Below are 24,323 nucleotides of genomic sequence, written 5' to 3' on the forward strand. Positions count from 1 at the left end.
GGGTTCTGTCCCCCTCTATCCCTCATATGGAATACTCTCACACCATTTGATGATTACTCTATTAAAGATGAAGTTTGCAGTCAAGATTGCTTCCCCCAACGCACCTTAGGCATACCGGCACTCTCCAACATGGCAATTACCAAATCTGTTAGTGTCCGGTTTTTCCTCTTAGTTACCCTGTTCGATTGAGGCGAGTAAGGTGGTGTAAAATCATGGATAATCCCATGTTCAGAACAAAAATTAGAAAAATTATTAGAGGTATACTCTCCTCCATGATCATCTCTAAGTCTTTTAATTTTCTCCTCTAATTGGTTCTCAACCTCCGTCTTACATATTTTAAAGTAGCTCAATGCTTCATCCTTAGATTTCAATAAATACACATAACAATATCATGTTGCATCATCAATAAAAGTAGGAAAATATATTTTTACTCCTTTAGTCAATACTCCATTCATCTCACACAAATCAGAATGAATCAGATCTAATGGTGCCAATTTTTCTCTATCTCTAGCCCCTTGAAATGTTTTCAAGGCTGTTTTGGCACTTAAAATCTTTGACTATTTCGTATTTTGGAATTAACTCTAACCTGAACATTCTAGCAACAATATCAAAACCAATATGAAAAAACCACAAATGCCATACATTGGCCACACTTTTATTCAAACCAATAGCGACATTAAGATTATAACAAAAATCCACAATACTTAGACAGAACAAGCCTCCGCTTTCATAGTCTTTTCCTATAAAGATCCCAAATTTAGACATTACAAATTTATTTGACTCAAATACTAGCTTAAAATCACTCCTACCATAGGTCATGTTCTTGTTTATTGCAGGCGTGTGCTGGACATTCTTCAAGTGGATGGTTTTTCTTGAAGTAAGCTTCAAATCCACTGTACCAACACCAAGAATAGAACCAAATGATCCATTCCCCATCAGGACGGAGGAAGACCCTCCAGCCTGGTAAGAAGTAAATAAGGAAACATTAGAACACACGTGAACATTAGCACCAATATCAACCCACCAGTCAATGGACTAAAATGCATAACAAACAACAAGAGAATTACCGTACCCTCTTGAAGTTGAGACCTCACCTATGGTCACATTAGCGAAGTTTTTGTTAATATCGTTGTTCCTATCTTTACGGTCACGACAATCCTTGGCCATATGGCCGGGCTTACCGCATATGTAACAGGTGATGTTCTTCAAGTCCTTTTTCTCTGTTTTATTCTTTTTAAAGCTAGTTGTCTCGTTCACTTTGGGATCCTTGTTCTTGTTATTTACCATCTTTTGAACAACATTTGCATTGTTCTGGGTGTTCTGGCTTGGTGCATCTTTCGCTCTCGCTTTTTCCTCCACATCAAGGGTAGCAATGAGATCTTCAACAGAAATCTCTTCCCTCTTGTACTTCGGACTTGTTGCAACCATGCTCCAAGTAGTTTGGCAACAATTATTGTAGCCACAAACTTAGGAGGCAACACATAGCCCAAGTGCGACATCTCTCCAACAATAGACCTTGCATCATCCATGCAAAAATAATAAAAAAAAAACTTCTTGCACGTGTCCAGCCAACAACCTGCTTCGGCCTTTGCATACTTTTGCTCTAGGGCATCCCACAACTTTTGGGCCAACGTGAAAGTCATGTACATGTTGTACAAATGATATGCCAGTACGTTGAGAAGGCAGCCTAGTGCGTTGTTATTCGCACTCTCAAACTGTAAGCAGGAATATAGGGTGAATCACCCACCACAATCCCAAAAACCTTATTGCGGCTTATCTGAAGTTGTCGACGTCCTTCTCACCATATATGTTGTATACGGACACGTTGCTCTCGTCGCAAGTCACAAGTCACACAAAAAATACGTGCACATGTGCATGTGTATATATAGCCAAAGTCTCTCTCTTTTTCTCTCCCAAGTGTTAACATTTTAGATAATAGAGAAAGCCAACTATTTAAGTATGTTCAACTCTCCTTAACTAGCAGTATAGGACTAAAATGTGCATGCTTTGGAATTTCATGAATGAGCCATAAATGGGTCAATTCCAACAGCAGATTCACTACTTTGCCAAGATCTTTCGAGGAGTTGCACATGGATTTGTTGCAGATATAATACCTCCAACCCGTTCGCTGTCAGAACAGCTGAACAAGCTCTTGCTAACATGGTCGACTGGTTCCACAAATACTTGAAGAATACTAGTTTACTGGACATGTCTTGTCTGTCCACGATTGTTTCGACAAATAAAAGAGACTAATATTTTCGGGCCGGCATCCAGATGGTAGACTTGGAGACCGGCCATGCAGTGCACAGTGTATGCAGATGCATTGTTTTGTCCTCCTTGTCATGTTGGTCACCTTTGAACTCCACAACTTTCAAATCCACCAACGTTTATTATATATGTAAGGTGGATACACACCACGTGTGATCAAACCCATGCGCGTTCTTTATGCAACGCTTTGAAATTATCTGATGCAACAAATGTCAAGGAAAGAGGTCATGTGCTTTTTCCATCAAACAGGTATGAATACATGAGGCAAGTTTAGGATTAGAACATTGTTGGGCTGTGGGCACACCCTCACACACCTAGCCCAAGGATCACTGGCTAGCTTCGTCGATGCCACCGCTTCATCCAGAAACAGGTTGTAACTTTGAGTTATAACAAATTTGAACTTTCAACTCAAAGGGCTGGTAAATAATCTCTCAACTTTGGGGGTTGAACTTTTACATTTCTAACTTTAAATTGAGAAATCCGAATGTTCAACGACTTGAATTCTTTCAGAACTATGATACCAATAATATCATTAATTTTGTCTCTAGGATCTAACTTTGAATGGGAAATATGGGCAGAGCCGAAAGCACACTAATGGAAGGGCAATGCTGCAACGGGGCAGCACCGTCAGCAAAATGGCGGCGCAGAGCAACCCTTGGCATGACAAGAAAGTGGCCAACGATGTGAACAAAAATAAAATTTAGATGCTCATGTGAAAGAAAAAGTAATAAAAAATAACTATCAAATTTCAAGTTGTTGGTTTTTAATTTCTTTTTTATAATTGTATATTCATATTAGGATTTCCAAGAATTGGAAACCATATAATTTTGAAAATCAAATATTTATCCTTGTGGCACTACTTATAGCACCAAAAAATATTCTCGCGTAAGATATGACATAACTATCGCCATAATTATCAACTGTTTTTGCTATCCTTAATGGAATTGGCAAAGAATATTTTACAACATTTTGTAGGAACTCTTCTCATTTTCGCCTGAAACTATGAAATGCAATTTTTTGGAACAATGGTGGGCTACGAGAACGTCCAAGCGCAAAACGACCAAGTGGGCTGCCATCTCCAAGGGCCGGGCAACGTGAAGACTAGCAACATCTATATATGAACGAAGACAGTACAGTGATCTCACGGTCTATGATGAAAAGACAGAAAGGGGCAGTCTTTATACGATTTCTCAAAACAAACTCTGGAATCTGGATATGAAACCACCCTACATCATAGTGACAACGGTAGCATAATAATAATTAAATAGAATGGCAACATAACAAATCCTTGCACTATATAGCCAGATTATATGTATCGAGCACTACAAATCATAAATTTCAGATTACATTATGAATGACCTTTTTAGAATTTTATGTTCATACTAGGATTTCCAAGAATTGGAATCCATATAATTTTGAATGCCAAATATTTATCTTAGGGCGATCGATATAGCGCAGCAGCTCTTTATTCGCGCACAAGATACGCCATAACTATCTCCATAATTATGAATTGCTGTTGCTCACACTACCGGAATTGGCAAAGTATACTTTTGCAACATTTTCAGGAACTCTTTGCATTTTGGCTCAAACTATGAAATGGAATTTTTGGAACAATTGTGGGCAACCCTATAACTAAAGCAAAACAAACGCTACTACAGAATACCACATATGTAGCGTCTCATTAGTATCGGCTCAACAATAACCGCTACTGAATACGTATCAGTACCGGTTCTTAAACTCCCACATGAGAACAACGACTGAGGAGCTAAGAACTGACACTGATAGTCATGGCTTTAACCGGCACTAATGTATCAGTACCGGTTCAAGCCACGAACCGACACTGATAAATCAGTATTAGTGTCGGTTCTAGCCACGAACCGGCACTGATGCATCAGTGTCGATTCTAGCTATGAACCGGTACTGATAATCAGTATCAGTGCTGGTTCTAGCCATAAACTGGCACTGGTAGTAAGTACCAGTATCGGTTCTAGCCACGAACCGCCACAGATGATTGCTACTGTCATAGTTTATATTAAAAAAATCATAATTTTTTTATACGAAGTTTGATGGGGGAAAACTTTGTATCAAAATAATAGAACTCGATGAGATCTAAAACTTTGTAGTTGAAATTTTTTAAATTTGAAGTCATTTAAGTACCCAAATTATCATAACAAAGTTTCAGCCGACCGTCGTGGTCAATTGACATCTTATCTTACAAAATTCATAACTTTTTTATACTAACTCGGACGGGGAAAAACTTAATATGAAAACTGTAGCCTTCGATGAGATCTACAACTTTGTAGTTGATCACCTTTTTATCTAAGATCATTTTGAAAGTGCATCTAGCCCCTATGTGTGGTTTTGGTAATTAATGACAATACATATGGACTAACAATGGTGTTGAGATTGTTAGTAGGTTGTTCAATAGGTGATGCATGGATAAGAGACATGCATGAACTCTAGGTGAATGGGAAGATTGAAAGTACATCAGGATGAATGAGCTCTAGGTGATGCTCGGATGTGATGCATGGAGGAGAAATATGCATCTAGATAAATGAGCTCTTGGTGATGCTCATAAAAAGAAGGAGAAGCTTGAGTGATGACAATGCCTATGGACTAACAATCATATTGATAATTGCTATTAGGTTATTCCATAGGAGATGCATAAATGATGAAGCATGAATTCTTTGAGAAATGCCATGAGTTCAAAGAATTACATCAAAAGTCATTGAGATTTTAGTGATGCTCATAAGAAGAAGAAAAAGCTCAATAAGACTGGCAATAAGCTTGAAGGCTAAGTTACTTGTATAGATCAAGTAACTAAAGGTATGACTTGTTAATAGAATTATGGACTAACCCATGTGCTTTATACTTGAGAGTGAGTTGGGGTTAGGATCCATAAGAAGGCATAAGTTGAATTGAAATCATATATGCCAAGAGTGAAGAACAAGAATGGACTCCATATTTGATAAAATGAATTCCTTGAAGATGTCGAATACAAAATGGTTTTCTATGGCAAGACGGTGAAGGGAAAGCAAGACTCGGCTGCGATGGACCATCCGTGGTGAAGGGCAAGCAAATGGCTTGGCGCCGAAGAACCAAGGCGGTGGTGAAGAGCGAGTAAAGGCTTTGCGCCGATGGACCGTGCGAGGCCATGGGAAGCTATGGATGATTCACATCAATCATATGAAGAATCAAGAAGAGATGGAGTGAAGATTTTATGGAAGTTAGCAACCCCCAAAGGTTTGAAAGTAAGAAGCGGTACTTGAAAGTATTCAAATGCTCAAAGTGGTTCAAATGTGTTTTATCTTTGAATTTGAGTATAGGTATGCCGCACTATTAAGAGGGATGCAACGTGAGCTAATTGTCGCGTCTCAGTGCTCAAGAGTTCGATTGCGTTTGTTACTTTGGAGGTGAAGCCTCTTAGTCGGCTAGGTGTTGCCCGGTGAGATCACGCGCGTGTGGTGAGCCGCGGGAAAGTTTGTGAAGGTAGATCTCGCCTCCGAAAGGGAAGAGATAAAGCTAGTGATCGAGGAAAGCGGTTGAAAGAGACCCGGCTCGTTGGAGCTTCCTCAACGGAGACGTAGGATTCACGGTGGTGAATCCGAACTTCAAGAAACAAATCTTTATGTCTCCTCTCTTGTTTCCTTACTTTTATGTTCTTGCTCAAATCTTTGTGCATATTGCTCGATCTACTTGTTTGTGTGTATTTGAGTGTAGGTTCTTCGTGAATCTACTTGGAATCATCTCCGGGAACACACGACATCACTTGGTTTGAGCTAGAACTCTCTACTCATTAATTTTATTCAGTTTCGGGCTCAGTTCTGTACAGAATCCGAACTTCACCGGAGTTTCCGGACCTGTACAACCCGGAGAATCCGGTCTTCACCGGAGTCTCCTGTGAACAGTAATTCCAGGCATATGAACAGTGTTTTCAGCCTTTTTCAATTTAAGTTTTATTGAATATCTCTTGCTAGAATTGAATAATTTTAGTCACCTTAGGATTGTAATATCCACACTTATTTAGGGTGATTGTGCACTAGTTGAGCCTAGCATATTTAGGTTTTTCACTTGTGAAAAATCCGTTAATTTATATTCCGCTGCAAGTTTAGGCCAACGGTAAAAAGGGACGAATTTTTGTAAAACGCCTATTCACCCCCCCCCCCTCTATGCGATATCATTGTCCTTTCAATTGGTATCAGAGCCAAGTCTCTCTTTTCGGGCTTTACCGCCTAGAGAGTAAAGATGTCGACTAGTGGATTAGTGCACGTAGAGCCACTCATTTTAGATGGTCCTAATTATTGTGATTGGAGTACTCGCATGCTTAATATCTTTAGGGCCATGGGTCCTCAAATAGAGTGAGTTGTAGATGTGAGCATTTCTCCTCGTAATGATAAACTCATATCACCCGAAGAGGAAGAGAAATGCATACATCTCAATGCTCAAGCTACTAATGTCTTATTTGATGATTTGAGCATAGATGTTATTGAATCGATCTTGCCGCTTGAAGATGCTCATCTCATTTGGACTACTCTTAAAGAAAGATATGACAAGCCCAAATGTGATGAAGAAGAACTTCTTCCAAAGACGTCATTTGTGGAATGCTCTACTTCATCATCACACCATGAAGAGCACCAAATGACTTTCTCTTTGTCCAAAAGGATGTCACTCCGTCATCCACTTCACCAATATTTAACAACGAGCAAGGAAAAAAAATGGTGAGCGTGATAAGTGAGTGTCCAATTCCTCTTTTGGATTTTAACAACACTTGCAATGAGCTTTCTATTTCTAGTAGTGTTGTTAGCCCTTGTATATCATCTAGTGCAAGAATGCCCACTTATCATGATGATATGACTCTTTGCTCTCATGGTGATACATCTATTTCTACTATTATTTGTGAGACTAACATTTTGAAGGAAATAGAACTCTTTGAGAGACAAAGCCTAGGTGGAGAAGCATCCACCTCTCCAAGATGCTCATCTCCTCACACCGAGTCTCCATTATGCCTTATGGCAAAAGGTAAAAGGAAATCGGTAAGTGAGATAAATAACGCTAATGCTAGTTCTAGTGCTAGTGATAGTGATGAGCTCGAGTTTGATCTTTTGAGTAAAAAGAATATGCCTAAAATGATCAAACTCTTACGTATAATACAAGGTCATGAGGAAAGCCTAGAGAGGCAAGAGGAATTCCTCATTGAAAAAATAGAAAAGCTTAAGGCCTTAAATGTGAAATATGAAAAACTTCAAGAATCCTATAGTTCTTTATCTAATCTTTATGGGGATCTTAAAGTTAAGCATATTTCTTTGATTGATATATTAGATGCTATGCCTCTAGTGGATTTAGAAAAATCATGTCCTAATTGTAATTCTTTATCTAATGACAAATCCACTATTTCTTCTATTGATGATGCTTGTGCTACTAACTCTAATTCTTATATAGCATCTTTGGAGAAAGAGAATATTGAGCTAAGGGCTCAAGTTGAAAAGCTTACTAGCAAGCATGTGGCCTTGCAAGAAAATCATGATGAGCTTGTGTGCTCTCATAAAAACCTTGTGGACTCACACGCCATGCTAGAAATAGCTCATGAGATAATTATCACAACGGTAAAATCCTATAAACCTCATGTGGACATTAGCACTTTTTCTTTGCCTAATATAGATTTAATATGTGCTAGTCCTAGAAGTTCATCTAATGCAAAATTCATATCCAATGATGAATTATCTATTCCTTGTTGCTCTAACACTAACGTCTCCTCTAGTTCTATTTGTGAGACTAACATTATAGAGGAAATAAAGGAGCTCAAGGTCAAGTGCATTCAAGAAATAAAAGTGGACTTAGAGTCAATTCAAACAAGAAGAACAAGTCCTACAATGTCAAGATCAAGGGACAAAATCAAAAGAAGATCAAGGCTCTTATAACTTGCTTCAAGTGCAAGAAGGAGGGTCATCATGTGAGAGATTGCTCCTTGAGGAAAGAAGAGAAGGACATGAGCAAGAACCAAGATAAGAAGATGGCTCATGTCAAGTGTTTCAAGTGCTCAAGCATGGGACACTATGCCTTTATGTGTTCCAACAAGATTGATGACAAGACCACACTTCCAAAGAAGAAAACAAGAAGAAGCAAGAGGAAGTGCTATGGATGTAATGAGAAGGGACATGAAATTGCATCATGCCCCTACATGAAGAATGAAGGTCTTATGTCATCAAGAAAGAGGCTCACCGGCAAGGAAGCAAGCAACAAACAAGATGAGAAGGCATCTTGCAAGGACAAGCATCACATTTGCTACACTTGCCGGGCCAATGGACATATTGGTAAAAATTGTCCTATTGGTAACATTCCTAAGCCTAACTCTTCAATTGATAATGATTTATCGCTTAGGAAGGCTAAAAATGGTACTTATGTTGCTAAGGTGATTAGTTCATCTCATGCTAATGCAAAAGCTATTTGGGTGCCTAAATCTTTCATGACTAACCTTAAAGGACCCAACATGGTTTGGGTACCACAAAGTGCTTAATTTGCTAAATAGGTACTTGGAGATGTATTGAAGACTTGGCTTACTTGAGAAGAACTATATTGAATATCTCATCTCAAGACTCTTTCAAATTGGGCTTTCTCATGATATTTGGAAAGAAGTGCCAAGAGTGTGGATTATTGCTTTATTTCAATCTTCAATGACATCTCGGTAACAAGTATCTAACTTGAGCTATCTAGCCACTTAGCTTAGAATAGGTGCAAATATTCACAATTTTTCATGGTCGTGAGCACTTGAATGTGGCTAGGTAAAATTTGAGCAAAATCTATACTTTGTGTAATATGATGTTTTTAACGGCTCTCTAGTAGAGCAAGATCTTGTTAATAATGTAGGTGATGGATACTTTATGATGGCTATAGAAGATGAACTTAATTTACATGATTTCATGGTTGTAAGTTCATTCTTAGCACAAGTATTTCCATTGTAAAGTCATTTTGTACCTTAACTCAAAATATAGGGTAAACTCCTCTAGATTCTTGAATGAACTAAGTGTATATTACAAGTAATTCAAGTACTTGGATGCACATATATATGGGGAGCTCATCCTATGTTTTGTGCTTTGAGACTAATATTTCTTCAAATAAAATTTGTGTTTAGTCTCTTGGTAAAATGGAGGGCATCGGAGACTTAGCTAATTATTTGAAGATTTATCTAATTGATTAAAGAGTCAAGTTTTATAGAATTATATTTATTATTACCCAATGCCACTCTATGAAGGTAACTCTCTATCACAATGCCTTAAATTCATATTCTTGTTCACTGTGTTAGATTTATTGTTCTACACTTTTTCTGCAAGTTTCTAGCTCTTTGCATGTGTGGGTTATGTATCTATGCTTGTTTAGAGCTTATGCTTATGCTAGCATGTATAGACTTTATTGTAATCTTTCCATGCCTACTCGTTTCATATTTATACATGTCTTGATTGCAGGCTAAGTGTGCTATGAATTTGTTTCTAGTGCATCTAGTTTTTTCTGCCAACTAGTATGTGTAAGTCATATGACTAGTATGTGTAGGATGCATTGTACTTTCATGTGTTGATTGTGGTTTTGGAGCCTTATTTGATCTTATTTGTCTTATTGAATTCTATTTGGCTCTCTTTTGGAGATATTAATGGATTATCATATTATGGGGGAGTATTATGCTTTATGCATCTTAAATACCCATAATTTGTGAATATTTGAGCAATACCATTTAGAATTGATATTATTGTTTATCTAGCATATATGTGGTATGTCAAGCTCATATAAATCTCATTTTTGCAAGAATCCATTAATTGATCCGTTTTTGGTTTAAATTGAAACTTGAGATTTTTTTTGATATTTATCTAGTGATCTTTTCAATCTCAAGATTTTAATTTGAATCATTTCTCATTCGGATCAAATCAAAAATTATTTTAATTGTCCGGAGTCTCCGGTGTTCACCGGATACTCCCGTAGTTGGTGTTTTTAGTCCAGAGTCTCCGAGGGAGACTCCGCCAGAGAGGCTCGGTTAATATTTATTCTTTTGATAAAAAGGACCGGAGTCTCCGGTGTTCACCGGATACTCCGGTATATGGAGAACTCGGAGAGTCCGGCAAAGATTCCGAATCTTTTCTGTGTGGCGACTGAGTGCCACCTGGAGTCTCCGGTGTTCACCGGATACTCCGGGTCAGTTCAACAAAACTGTATCAACTATTGTTTTTATTTGTGTTTTCTTGTAATAGTTGACTTTGTAAAGAATGTGTTTGAAGCATGTGTTTAATTTCTAAAATCCTTCTTTCATGCTTCTTGAAAGAAAGTTCATCCATACCTTGTTCAATTACCGACTTGTGATATCTCCATATACCATTGTCTTCTTACAATTGGTAATAATACAAGTGGTAATCCTTGTTGATCATCTTTGTTTCAATTCTTGCTTTCAAGTGACTTCCTTCTATGTGAAAGATTTCATTTAACTCCTATGTTAGAAATATTGGTTTCCTCAAGGAAACTTTACTCTTAGAGTTCATAGAAGCTTGTTATCTCAATGCTTGAATTATTTTCAATATACTTGCTTGAGATAAATATATGCTCAAATCTTGCTTAGTTCATTTGTTGAACTTTGTGAATGATAATTTGTTGATCTTTTTGACTTAGATGTAATTTGGACAACCTTTTGATATTTATCTTTCATTTGGTATTTTCAAGTCTCATATGCTATTTTTGTCCAAATTATATCTCCACTGGATCTTGAAAGTGACGAGCATGCTTGTTTGACTTAAATGTTAATATCTATAACATGTTTGCTTTCTTTGATCCTATATTTAGAGTAAGCCTCTCTCAAGTGTTTTTATTATCTAAAAGGTGCATAGAGCTTTCATTTGATTTCAATTGGTATATACCTTCATTCGGTATATATGTTCAATTGGTATCTATCTATTGGTATGAATTTCAATTGTTATCATTTCCATGTCATATCAATATGCACAAGTTTATGGGAGAGTTTGCTCTATATAGTGTTTTTGCTAGCCTCTTCGGACCCAATGAGTTTGGGGATCAAATTGTATTTGAATGAGTTTTAGGTACAATGAAGATGCATTGGATGCTTGGATTAATCATAATGAAGGTCCTTTCAAGTAAAAGCTCATTTCAATTGAAATTTATGAAGATGATTTTGTCCTTTCAATTGGATTTTTCATGAAGAAGGTCTTTATCTTTCAATTGGTATCTACAAAGAAGACCATCTCCTTCAATTTCAATTGGAATCAAGAGAAGGACCATATCAAAGTGAGCAATTCAATGTCATTTCAAGTTATTTGTTCTTGATTTATGCATTTAATTTCAAAGATTCAATCTTGTGTAGAATGCATCATATCATGAAAATGTCTTGCAAAAATGTGTTTTTCTTGCAAGTGCTTAAAACCTCTTTATTGCAAATATGAGCAATTTGAAGTAGCATATTTTTGTGAGAACTCTATAATCATGTTTATGATTCATCCAATTCCAAATATGCAAAAGATTTCATATCAAATGCTTGAGTTGCTTCTATATGCAATATTGATGAAAATTGCAAAATCTTTTGCTTGAGGTTTGTAGTCCGCTTTAAATTGCTCTTTTGGACATATATGCTTATGAGATGTTGACACTTTGTGATAAACGAGAAATCCGTTATATTGTCAACAATTTTGGTATGTTCAACTTAGAGCATAATCCATTGTACTTGTGCTTTGGATATTTATTTTGGACTCGTGCTTGTTTTGCCTTCAATTAAATTAGTTTCAATTGGAATTGGTATCTCTTTCAATTGTTTCAACTGGTATGCTTTGAATTTTCAACTGATATCTCTTATAGGTATTCAATTGATATCCTTTGGCATTTTAATTGGAATCTTTTTCAATTGGTATCTCTTGTAGGTATCTAATTGATATCTTTTGAAGTTTTAATTGGTATCTCCTTTTGAAATCTCTTTTGGCATCTTTTTGAACCCCTTTGACCTATTATATAGCTTGTTCGCCTCACATAGCTTGTAATTGGATAAGTGTATTCGGTTTAACTCAAATTATGAAAAATACACATATCATGAGGAGTTTACACTATACATGGTCATGCACTAGCTTTCGATGATTCCCTCTTGTGGGATAGGGCTAATGGTGTTTTGGAGAAAAATTTCTCTTTTAGCAAGTCTTCCTTAATTCTTACCAATTTGATGTCAATTGGGGGAGAATTCATTTCGATGATTCCATTTTGGCATTGATGTCAATTGGGGGAGAATTTGGACTAGATGTTATATTTTGTAAGAGGACTTTGCTTATGGAGGATAATTTGCTTATATGGGGAAAATGTCAATTAGGGGAGAATTTGAATGATTTCCTTTGAGAAATGAGGTGAAAGGTTTGCTCTGCATGAGCATATTCATCTTCATACATACTTTGTTATGCTTGCTTGATATGTATAAAGAAAACTCCATCCAAAATTTGAGATAGACAATATATGCAATGACATTCGAGATTCATTCACACATGCATAGATTGTGGGGGAGTTTACTATATACATATGTTGGTTTTTACTAACATCAAAACCTTTGTGGTGTTTGATGCTAGTAAAACTAGTTTTGGCAATCTCAAATATCTTTGTGATACTTGGTATTTCCAAAACTTGTTCTTTGTATACATTCATCTTCGGATTATAGGTATACTTAGAACTTTAAATTTTGTCAAATACAATCATCTAGTGAGATTGTCATCAATTACCAAAATGGGGGAGATTGAAAGTGCATCTAGCCCCTATGTGTGGTTTTGGTAATTAATGACAATACCTATGGACTAACAATGGTGTTGAGATTGTTAGTAGGTTGTTCAATAGGTGATGCATGGAGAAGAGACATGCATGAACTCTAGGTGAATGGGAAGATTGAAAGTACATCAGGATGAATGAGCTCTAGGTGATGCTCGGATGTGATGCATGGAGGAGAAATATGCATCTAGATAAATGAGCTCTTGGTGATGCTCATAAAAAGAAGGAGAAGCTTGAGTGATGACAATGCCTATGGACTAACAATTATATTGAGAATTGCTATTAGGTTATTCCATAGGAGATGCATAAATGATGAAGCATGAATTCTTTGAGAAATGCCATGAGTTCAAAGAATTGCATCAAAAGTCATTGAGATTTTAGTGATGCTCATAAGAAGAAGAAAAAGCTCAATAAGACTGGCAATAAGCTTGAAGGCTAAGTTACTTGTAGAGATCAAGTAACTAAAGGTATGACTTGTTAATAGAATTATGGACTAACCCATGTGCTTTATACTTGAGAGTGAGTTGGGGTTAGGATCCATAAGAAGGCATAAGTTGAATTGAAATCATATATGCCAAGAGTGAAGAACAAGAATGGACTCCATATTTGATAAAATGAATTCCTTGAAGATGTCGAATACAAAATGGTTTTCTATGGCAAGACGGTGAAGGGAAAGCAAGACTCGGCTGCGATGGACCATCCGTGGTGAAGGGCAAGCAAATGGCTTGGCGCCGAAGGACCAAGGCGGTGGTGAAGAGCGAGTAAAGGCTTTGCGCCGATGGACCGTGCGAGGCCATGGGAAGCTATGGATGATTCACATCAATCATATGAAGAATCAAGAAGAGATGGAGTGAAGATTTTATGGAAGTTAGCAACCCCCAAAGGTTTGAAAGTAAGAAGCGGTACTTGAAAGTATTCAAATGCTCAAAGTGGTTCAAATGTGTTTTATCTTTGAATTTGAGTATAGGTATGCCGCACTATTAAGAGGGATGCAACGTGAGCTAATTGTCGCGTCTCAGTGCTCAAGAGTTCCCAACCAAACCCAAAGTGAGAGTTTGTTGTTAAGAGTCCGGAGCGGAAAGTGGGGAAGTGTCCAAAATGGGTTTTGGAGTGTTCCTAATTTGATCCTTTGTGTTTTAGGTCATTAATTCAGTTGGGATGTGTAGCCCTCTGAATAAGCTTTCCATAGAGTCCAAAATCGTCGAAATCGGACTCCGAGATCAAAAGTTATCGTCGTTTTTCGGAGGTCAGCTGTGCTGTACTCGGAGACTCCGGTGAAGACCGGATTCTCCGGTACCTGGAAAGGCCGGAGACTCCGGTGAAGTTCGGATACTCCGGTACCTGGAGTGGCCGGAGACTCCGGGAAGTCTCCGGGGCTATTTCCTGGGTTAAGTGTCGACCGGAGACTCCGGTGTAGGCCGGATACTCCGGTAAAAGTCCAGAAAAGAGCATAACGGCTAGTTCTGACACATTCTGTGACTGTTCTGACGCCGTATTTGGATTTAGGGCCGGATACTCCGGTGTTCACCGGATACTCCGGTCAGTTCTGACAAAAACAGTAACGTCTAGTTGTTTGGAGTGGGCTATTTATACCCCACTCACCCTATCCTTTGGGGCTGCTGGAAGGGGCACGAAAGAACACATTTCTAGAGCCAAAAGAACCTCTCCCACTCCATTCTAGTGTGTGATTTGAGAAGAAAAGTGAGTTGGGTTCAGAGATTGGAAGATTGAGTGCAAGTGAGCTAAAATCCAATCTTGAGCACTTGAGTTCTTGACAAGAAGTTCGATTGCGTTTGTTACTTTGGAGGTGAAGCCTCTTAGTCGGCTAGGTGTTGCCCGGTGAGATCACGCGCGTGTGGTGAGCCGCGGGAAAGTTTGTGAAGGTAGATCTCGCCTCCGAAAGGGAAGAGATAAAGCTAGTGATCGAGGAAAGCGGTTGAAAGAGACCCGGCTCGTTGGAGCTTCCTCAACGGAGACGTAGGATTCACGGTGGTGAATCCGAACTTCAAGAAACAAATCTTTATGTCTCCTCTCTTGTTTCCTTACTTTTATGTTCTTGCTCAAATCTTTGTGCATATTGCTCGATCTACTTGTTTGTGTGTATTTGAGTGTAGGTTCTTCGTGAATCTACTTGGAATCATCTCCGGGAACACACGACATCACTTGGTTTGAGCTAGAACTCTTTACTCATTAATTTTATTCAGTTTCGGGCTCAGTTCTGTACAGAATCCGAACTTCACCGGAGTTTCCGGACCTGTACAACCCGGAGAATCCGGTCTTCACCGGAGTCTCCTGTGAACAGTAATTCCAGGCATATGAACAGTGTTTTCAGCCTTTTTCAATTTAAGTTTTATTGCATATGTCTTGCTAGAATTGAATAATTTTAGTCACCTTAGGATTGTAATCTCCAAACTTATTTAGGGTGATTCTGCGGAATATAAATTAACGGATTTTTCACAAGTGAAAAACCTATTCACCCCCCTCTAGGCGACATCATTGTCCTTTCACATTTAAATGCCCAAATAGCCATTCAAACAATCGATTAGAAGATGTCAAAATGATTGATTTTGCTATTATAGTCCATAACGAACGAGAGGTGAGATGGTTAAAGGGTCACACGAGCGAGAGGGGAGCTGCTATGAGATCGCGAGTTTGAGTCCTAGGAAGCACATGCAAGCGAAAATTGTGGAGCTACTGTGAGGTCGAGTGAGTAGTGACTGGGAGAGTGCCTCTAGTCACGATTTTTTTTTTTTGCTTTTTCTGCCCCAAAAACATTGAATCAGGGACCGACTATCAGTGTCAGTTGGAGCCACCAGCCGGCACTGACGGGGATTTCATTACCGATTGAACCGACATTGATGATGATTTTTGCAGTAGCGGAGGCAAGTATAATGATCTCTTAGTCTACGATGAAAAACCTAAAGGGGATTATCACACTTCAATTCATTCAAAATGATTTCTCAAAAAAATATTCTTTATACAATTTCTCTAAACAAACTCTGGATATGAAACCACCATACTGCCTCTGTGTCAAATAGATGACGTTTTAGCCTCTTCTACAATGTTCAAAATACATGACGTTCTATAATTTTGAAAATTTTCCAATCTTACACCCTCCATTAAATAATTTTCTTCCCATTGCAAGTCTCATTTCTCACGCAATAAATCTTATTAAAAGTGGATAAGATGATTATTTTATCTTTCATCTTAATACTTGTGCTCAACTTTCAAACATTATCTATTTTGAGACGGAGAGAGTATAACATAGCGACAATGGTAACATAATAATATTTAAAGAGAATGGCAACAATAACAAATCCTTGATTGAACTTGATAGCCAGATTATATCTATCCAGCATTGGAAATGATAAAATGCTTATACTACTAGATTTGGATTATATTATGAATGATCAGTTCATTCATAGCCATTAGCCTCCAAACTGACCATTGAAGCGATTTCCAAGGCCACCAAGGGAACAACGCAGCAAAGAGTTGACCTGAAGCACCTCGTGCGGCCCATTGCTAGAACTTGGAAGAGTGGTATACATGGGTCTGCCCCTCTGACCACCAAACAAAACTTGCTAGGACAGTGACATATGCATATGAGATTGTGGTGGTAGTCTTTTTTGTTTGCTTAGCATCTTGCAGCACCTGATGGACCTTCCTCTTGGGCATTCCTTGTATTGCAATGAGCTCCTTTTCAAACTCCACCAACTCATGTAGCCCTAATATCCCAACATCAGACATCAAATGTTGCATCACACATCCCCCACTCTCCCTTTCAATCGCCTCTTGCACATTCTTTTTCCTCCGCTTCTTGGCCTCCACTGACTGTTGTAACTCCACAAGCTATTGATTCATCTCATGGCTTGTACCTGTCAACCTATCACTACCATAGTTTCGACCACCCATGGAAGGTCCATGTGAAGCCCATAAAGTGAGGAAGCGGTCAACAACAGAGCAAACGAAGGGATGGCCAAAGGAATAGGACTTGCCACTAGGGGAGAATATGACAATGGCAACCTCTCCACCGCATAGGGTGGAAAGCTTGCTAGCCTGCTTGAATAGGCTTGGACGGCGCTTGGAGAAGCATACCTGACGCGCCTCCATGTTTTGGATGGGTTTGATCTCAATCTTTTGTTTACCCTTGGTCAGCTTAGCCTTCACCATCACCTGGCTAGTTGGTAATATATTGTTTCTTGGTTATGTATGTATTCTAGAATAGTACATAGATTGAGATTATATGGTGAGATGGGATGGTGCACAAGAGTTTATATAGAGATGTAATAGGAACATGAGTTTGGTTTGGTGTGAATGCATGGTGTACTATTGGTCATTTTTAGCTGGACACCATGCTAATTTAATAGGAATGTATTGGTTAAATAGAAGCATTTTAATGTATAAACTAATGAGGATCTTAGTCCAAGGGTGGCATCTTTAGAATCGACTCTTATAGAAATAAATAGACGACCAAAGTTAATTAAGGTGTGAAGAATGAAATGGACACACCAAGAGTCCTATAAGATGTGCGCTAGCTGGAATGTAACACAAAGATTTGCTTATTATGAAGCATCCATAAGATAATTGCTTTATGTTGAAAGCTTGAGACTCAAAAAAAAAATTCAAATATGCAACCAGGTAGAAAGCTCGTTATGTAATATGGAACGACAGAGCATCCACTTTCATATTTGTTGTTAGAATACGTGTCAAATATGTGTACATATAGGTTGCATATTGGGCTTGAGTTGTATTAGGTAGTTACGGATAGAGTTTGTGTTAGAAATATTGGGCAAGACCGTTGTTGTAACTATGACAACATAGTAACAGGTGCGCTGGCGACGGAGGCGGTTCTACCATAATGATAGAGCAGGCAGTGTTGTAACTATGGGTAGTAGCACCTGTAATCATGCCCCAGGGATGTAGGCTTTGGCTGAATCTCTCTAATAAATATCGTGCTTCTGGTGTCATCTGTGATCTTGCATTGTTTGTCTCAGTAGATCGCTTCCACGGACTAATTTACTAACAAGTGGTATCAAAGTCAGATCTATGGAGAAAGATCATGTGGAGGCACGAGAGGAGATGCTCCACATGGCTCAAGTTGGAGCACGGTGGCAATCGACGTTTCAATCGGTGGATTTAGACATTTCGAGTATGGCGGCTTGAATCATCCGATGAGTTGCATCAATGGGGATTCGTCCAGACGTGGAGATTAGGTTAATGGTGGCTGGAGGCTACTGTTTGATAGGGGTCGATCAGATGTGATGGCCAGTTTTGACAGTGCTGCTCGAAAATGTTACACATGAGTGTGGCAATTTCGATTCACGATCTGATGGATAGACAATCAATCCATATCGGAACGGTTGTTGCATGCTCAAGGTGGAGTGGTGATGGCAAAAGTCATAGTGGACTCGGAGGTTGATGGAGATGTTCAGAGTTGTGACAAGATAACAGTGCTAGTGAGGGAGCATAAGTGTGACATGTACATCAGCCACAGCAGTGGTTTCAGAATGTGCCAGGGCATGTAGCCGCATACGGCCATGGACGTGGCCTTGACAGGAGGGCTTAGGGCACGACTGAGGTGCATGCCACGATGGTGGCTGTTGCCGATGGTGTCCATCTGGGTAGAGGTCATGTTCAGCGATGTCGCTGGTTAGCATGCAAGCTCGGTTCGAGCCCATGATACGGCTCACAAATGGTAGCGGTCGTCGGCCAGTGCAGCATGGATGGAAGCGGCGTTGAGTCCAATCGAACTTGTGGCGCGATGCATGTAAGGCTGGGAACTGAGTCTAGGGTTGCGTGTAGGGATGGCAATGGGGCCTCAAAACCCAATACCCGGCGGATAATTACTCCATTCAGGGCCGGGTATGGATCAATTCTTGTACCCACTGGTCTGTAAATAGGCAAAATTGTTACCCGTCAGATAGAGCGGGTGCATGTCTGTTCACCTACTACCCGTACCCGTGTACCCATATGTCATCAACATGCCAAGCCACCAATAGAAATGGCTCATCTAGCCCACTTGGCCCACACCATGAAACCCTACTGTCATCCGACCACACTCCCCAACCCTAATCGCAAACCTAATCCTGTTCGTGTGCGCCGCTGCCCCTCTCGGTTGTTGTTGCACCATCACCGCCGCCCCCGGCTGGCGAAGTGCTGCTACCCCTCGTGGCCATCACCATTACCGCTGCCCCTCTCGTCCACTGCTGACGACGACGCCCCTCCCGGCAACCTCAACCCGCCGCACCTGTCCCGGCCGCCACCTTGTCCTCCGTTGCCCCTCTGGCCGCCGTCGCCTTCTCCTCCATTGCCCCTCTGGGCCACTGCCACCACTGTCGCCTTGTCCTCCATGGCTCCTCTCGGACGCCATCGCTGCCACCCCTCTTGCCCTGTCGCCTCCTCTATCGACCTTCCCGGCCTTCGCCGCCACCTTCTCCTCCATCGCCCCTCCCGGCCACCACCGCCCCTCTCAGCCACTACCTCCTCCATCAGCCATCGCCCCTCACAACGGCTGAGGGCGAGTTATTGGGCACGGGTAACCTGTCGGGTACCCATTACTCACACGGGTATGGGTACGGGTAAATATCGTACCTATGTACGGGTATGGGTATTATCGCAGACGTGATTTTTTTCAAAGGTACGGGTACGGGGTGGTGCAACCTGATGTGTCTATACCCATTGCCATCCCTAGCTACATGAGGGATGAGTCCGAGTCGGTCAGGTCACACAACATTAGAAAAAAGGTATGGCACGAGTCCAGCTGCTCTCAGCGAAGGAAAGTGGGTGTAGGCAGCTGTGGCATGGGTCCTGGGGTCACATGGTTCTAATGGGTGCAGTCACCTATGGATCATGTGGTTCTGATTGGCCTTGGGTCATGTGGCTGTAGAATCGATCTCCTTCGAGAATACATCAAGCATCCTGAGGCTATTTCAGGCACGGTACGGGACAAGTCTAACATTATGGAGGCTTGTGGGAGGCTCAGTCAATGGCTCGGTAGATGTGTCCTTGTGATTCAAGGCATGCAAGAAGTGGCATCTCGGACAGGAGTGCAGTGGGTCGTGCCGGCAGTTACAACCCAGATGGTGGTAAACACGCGGGTGAGCTGGCTGGTCGTCCCAAGCATGCGCGATGTGGGCAGGAGGCTCGGTGTGTCGGGCCTGTAGTCGACAAGTTGGACATGGCCCAGTCGGTTGTTGTATTTTGGAGTCAGTTTCGAATACTGTTACATGCCAATGGACTATATAGTATTTTTAGGCACTATACAGTAGAAGCCAAACAGAGAACCACCAAGGGTTTGAGACAAAGAAGAACATATCAACAACCGAGGCAAGGAAGTCAACGGGATTGTGCAAAATTACAATCGGCTGTTACTAAACTGGTGCTTGTGATGGTTGATGGCAAATGGCAGGCGATGCTCGAGCGGGTCAACTTCGTCATGTGTGAGCGGCACATCTATCAATGGGGTTCGATAGTGGCGGATAGTGCACAAGAGGTGCATGAGGCGGCACGCGCATGGATTATTATGTGCACTTTGGTGCATCCAAGTAGGGTGTGAGGTGAGTGTGTAGCAGCACGCTCAACACACATGAGGTGTTCCCAAGCAAAGGGATTAAGCGGTCTGTGGCAACAGACATATGGCGTCGATGGCATCCAAATTTGAGTTGACTAGGTTTGACGGGACTGACAATTTTGGGCTGTGGCAGACAAGAGTTAAGGACCTATTACCTCATTAGGGTATACTGAAGGCTTTGCAAGAGTCAAACCAGCTATGATAGATGATCACAAGTGGGAGGAGATACAAACATAAATGGCGGCAACAATCAGGTTATGTCTCTCTGATCAGATTATGTACCATGTCATGGACGAGACATCACCTAAAAGGATTTAGGATAAATTGGCCGAACAATTCATGTCCAAAACATTGACCCAGAATATGTATTTGAAGTATAAACTATATGGCTTGAAGATGCAAGAGAGGTCGGATCTTGCTGATCACATAAACATCTTCAATCAAGTTGTAGCTGACCTTGTGAAGGTGGAGGTGAAAAGTGATGATGAAGACAACGCCATAATTCTTCTGTGTTTGTTGTCGAGGTCTTATGAGGCAATTAAAGTGGATGATATCATCGTAGTATTGTTTTCTCATGATCAAAGTAGGAAGAACAATGCTAGAGAGGGTTCATCAGAAGACGCTTTGTTGGTCAAGAATGATTTAGGAAGGGAGACTAACAAGAAAAACAAGAAGAAGGGGCTACAGTGTTATATGTGCAAAGATTAGGGACATATGAGAAAATATTGTCCAGAACTAAAGAAGGACATGGCAAATATTTTCATTTCCAAGAAGGATGACTCGAATGACATATGAGAAAAGATTGTCCAGAACTAAAGAAGGACGTGACAAATATTGTGATTTCCAAGAAGGATGACTCAAAGAGTGATAGTGATCTTCTCGTAATATTGAGTGAAAAGTCTTGTGGTTAAGCATGACTGTTAGATTATGTAAGTTTATATCATGCAACATCTAAGAAGGAGTGGTTCTCTTTATAAACTAAGCATGATCTTGGTCTTTCTCATTTGGGAGATGACATGGGGTACCATATTATGGGAGTTGGTAAACTCAGGTTGAAGATGTATGATAGACATGATGTGCTACTTGAGGGTGTTCGGCATGTGCCAGGACTTAGAAAATATCTGATCTCTCTTGGAATTTTGCATGAAGAAGGTTGGTTGTATCAAACAGTGCTAGATAAGAAGACCTTGAAGGTGATGTAGGATGGCATGAATGTGATGATCGGTGAGAAGATGGGAGCTCATTAGTACAAACTGAAGGATGAAGTCATGGAGAAGAGAGCTACAAACTTTGCGGTATTTAGTCCTGATGGCGAGGCATCCTCGCTGGGCTATTCGAGGTGAGCACCGGATCTAGATGACTCAAGTCTGCATACACAAAGGTTCACACATGGCAAGTTCAAGGTGGAGTTTGTTGGAATATATGTACAGATAGGTTACGTATTGGATTTGAGTTGTGTTCTATTGTTAGGGATAGAGTTTGTGTTAGACTTTTATTCTTGGGCCTATAAATATTGGGCACCACCGCTGTTGTAACTATGATGATATCGCAACAGTCTCGCTGGGGGTGACGGCATAGCGGTCGGTGTCACAACAATGGGAAGGAGCGTTTGTAGTCATGCCCTGGGGATTTAGGCTTCGTCTAAATCTTGTTAAAATATCATACGTCTGGTGTTGTATGTGATATTGCATGGTTTGTCTTGGTAGATCACTTCTGTGGGCTAAATTTCTAACATTTGTTAGAAGGAAGTATTTAATGTATGTATGAACGAGGAACTTAGCCAAATGTTAGCATTCCTACTTTTGGAATCGATGCTTATGGGAATAAAAAAAGAAAGGTATGGACATACCAAGAACCCTGCCAAATATATGTTAAGTGGAAGGGACCCTGCTAGATGTGCGTTTGGTGGAGGTGTGGAATGTAACACTTAGAGTAAGATTTGCCTATTATGACGCAGCAATAAGATAGTTGCCTCATCATGAGAGCATGGGGTGTCAAAAAAGATCAAATGTGCAATTTGACAAACATGCCATTTGCCATGAGTGATCGCCACAAATAGTTGTAGCCACGTCACAAGATAATGCACAAAGATGGGAAAGCGAAAGAAGGCCTCAAATTTTGTCCATATTAGATGTGCAAATGAGGTGAATCATGTCATGTCTAGGTTATTGAAAAAACTTTATGAAACCATTTCTATCCTTTCATTTGAGCTTCTTATAATATTTGAAGTCCCTAGGGTTCTTCTTGGAATTTTTCTAAGCTTTGTGCTATTAGTTAATTAACCTCTTCCCCAACGCTTGTCCATACTTATCCTTCCAACCACCAAGAGCCCAACACCCCTCACTCATGGGATAATTCCTCTTAGCCCATATCCTAGATATACTCTTTCCCCATTCACTTGGGTCACCTCACCTTGCTCAACTGGCTGCTCCTCACACCTTAATCCATCTTGTTCTCTGGCCTACTTAGTTTGTACTCATGCCTCTCCTCCCAACCATAAGGAAATAAGCAATGCAACATTGTGGGTGTAAGTGGTCATGCATGCATTGGTGTCATGTTGCCAATGTGTCGTGGTCATGTCCTTCTCATGATGCCAACTCACAAGATCATCCTAGTGTCGCCTAGTACGGTCCTCGCAATGTTTCCAAATCAAGATTGTATTGGTCGTTGCGATCTCATCATGTACAAAGAAAAATGACGGTAAAGTTCTGTAGCCCGGCTAGTGATAGAACGAGTTTGAGGTAGAAGAGGTGCTTGAGCATGTTTGGTGGGCCATGTTTGCTGTTGTTAATATTTTGCTAGTTAATTATAGCTGACTCAGCATTACGTATCCACAAAGGATGTCACATTAACAAAAAAAAATTCACGTAGATGACGTACATGTCATGGTAAACACCAAGCTCAAGCGTTAATACACCAGTGTTGACAATTGAGGGGTGTCAGTTATGTGGTTTTGTATTTGAGGCTGATTCTTAAACAAACACAATATTTAAGGTAGACTCATTCCTTTGGAATATTTCGAGAACTACTAAACATGCCCCAACTGAGCCGAAATATCATCCTTCATTTTCTTTGAGGCCTTTCCCTTTACAAGCTCAATATTAACAAGATGAAACTTCCTCCATCTGAATCCGTTTGGGGAACTTTGTCAACAATACATTTGTCTCATTGAATCCAAATAACCCATCATCCGAAAGCAACCAATTCCTTGGATAAATAACTTTGTAAATTGGAATCAGTGGTATGGCTTCTAGCCACCGGCAAATTATCGAAACTAGTTGTCAACTCATGCATCCACACGGGCTAGTTTATATTAAATTATTGTATCTTAGTCAAAAAAAAATTAACTTAATTAATAAAATGTATTTAGAGCTTGGTTGCAATATCAGAAGTGAAAGAAGAATAAAGGAAAACATACCAGTAGATTCGCAAACAGGGGGTTCTGGACTGAATTAGAAGAGAACACTGTACGAGTATCAGGAAACTAACAGACATTTCTATTTTCATTCCACACATTTGTACATTTGCAAATTTCTATTTTCATTCCATGCATTTGTACATTTGCATCATTTTCATTACAACCTTGAAAGAAGACTCGGATCCAATACTTATGTTGGGTAATGATTCAAATACCTTAGAAGGTATGGGCTATCCTCGGTGGTGGACTCAGAATAAAAATGATCGGATGTCCCACTTGTTAGGT

At 40.1% G+C, this 24,323-nt stretch overlaps 1 pseudogene; it reads right to left on the reverse strand.

Annotated features, from left to right (window-relative positions):
- Positions 1 to 16,631: 16,631 nt before the first annotated feature.
- Positions 16,632 to 17,220, reverse strand: LOC133895037 (agamous-like MADS-box protein AGL29; annotated as a pseudogene).
- Between the last annotated feature and the right edge of the window lie 7,103 nt (positions 17,221 to 24,323).

Source organism: Phragmites australis, chromosome 16, assembly GCF_958298935.1.
Source record: "Phragmites australis chromosome 16, lpPhrAust1.1, whole genome shotgun sequence".
Taxonomy (NCBI): Eukaryota; Viridiplantae; Streptophyta; class Magnoliopsida; order Poales; family Poaceae; genus Phragmites; species Phragmites australis.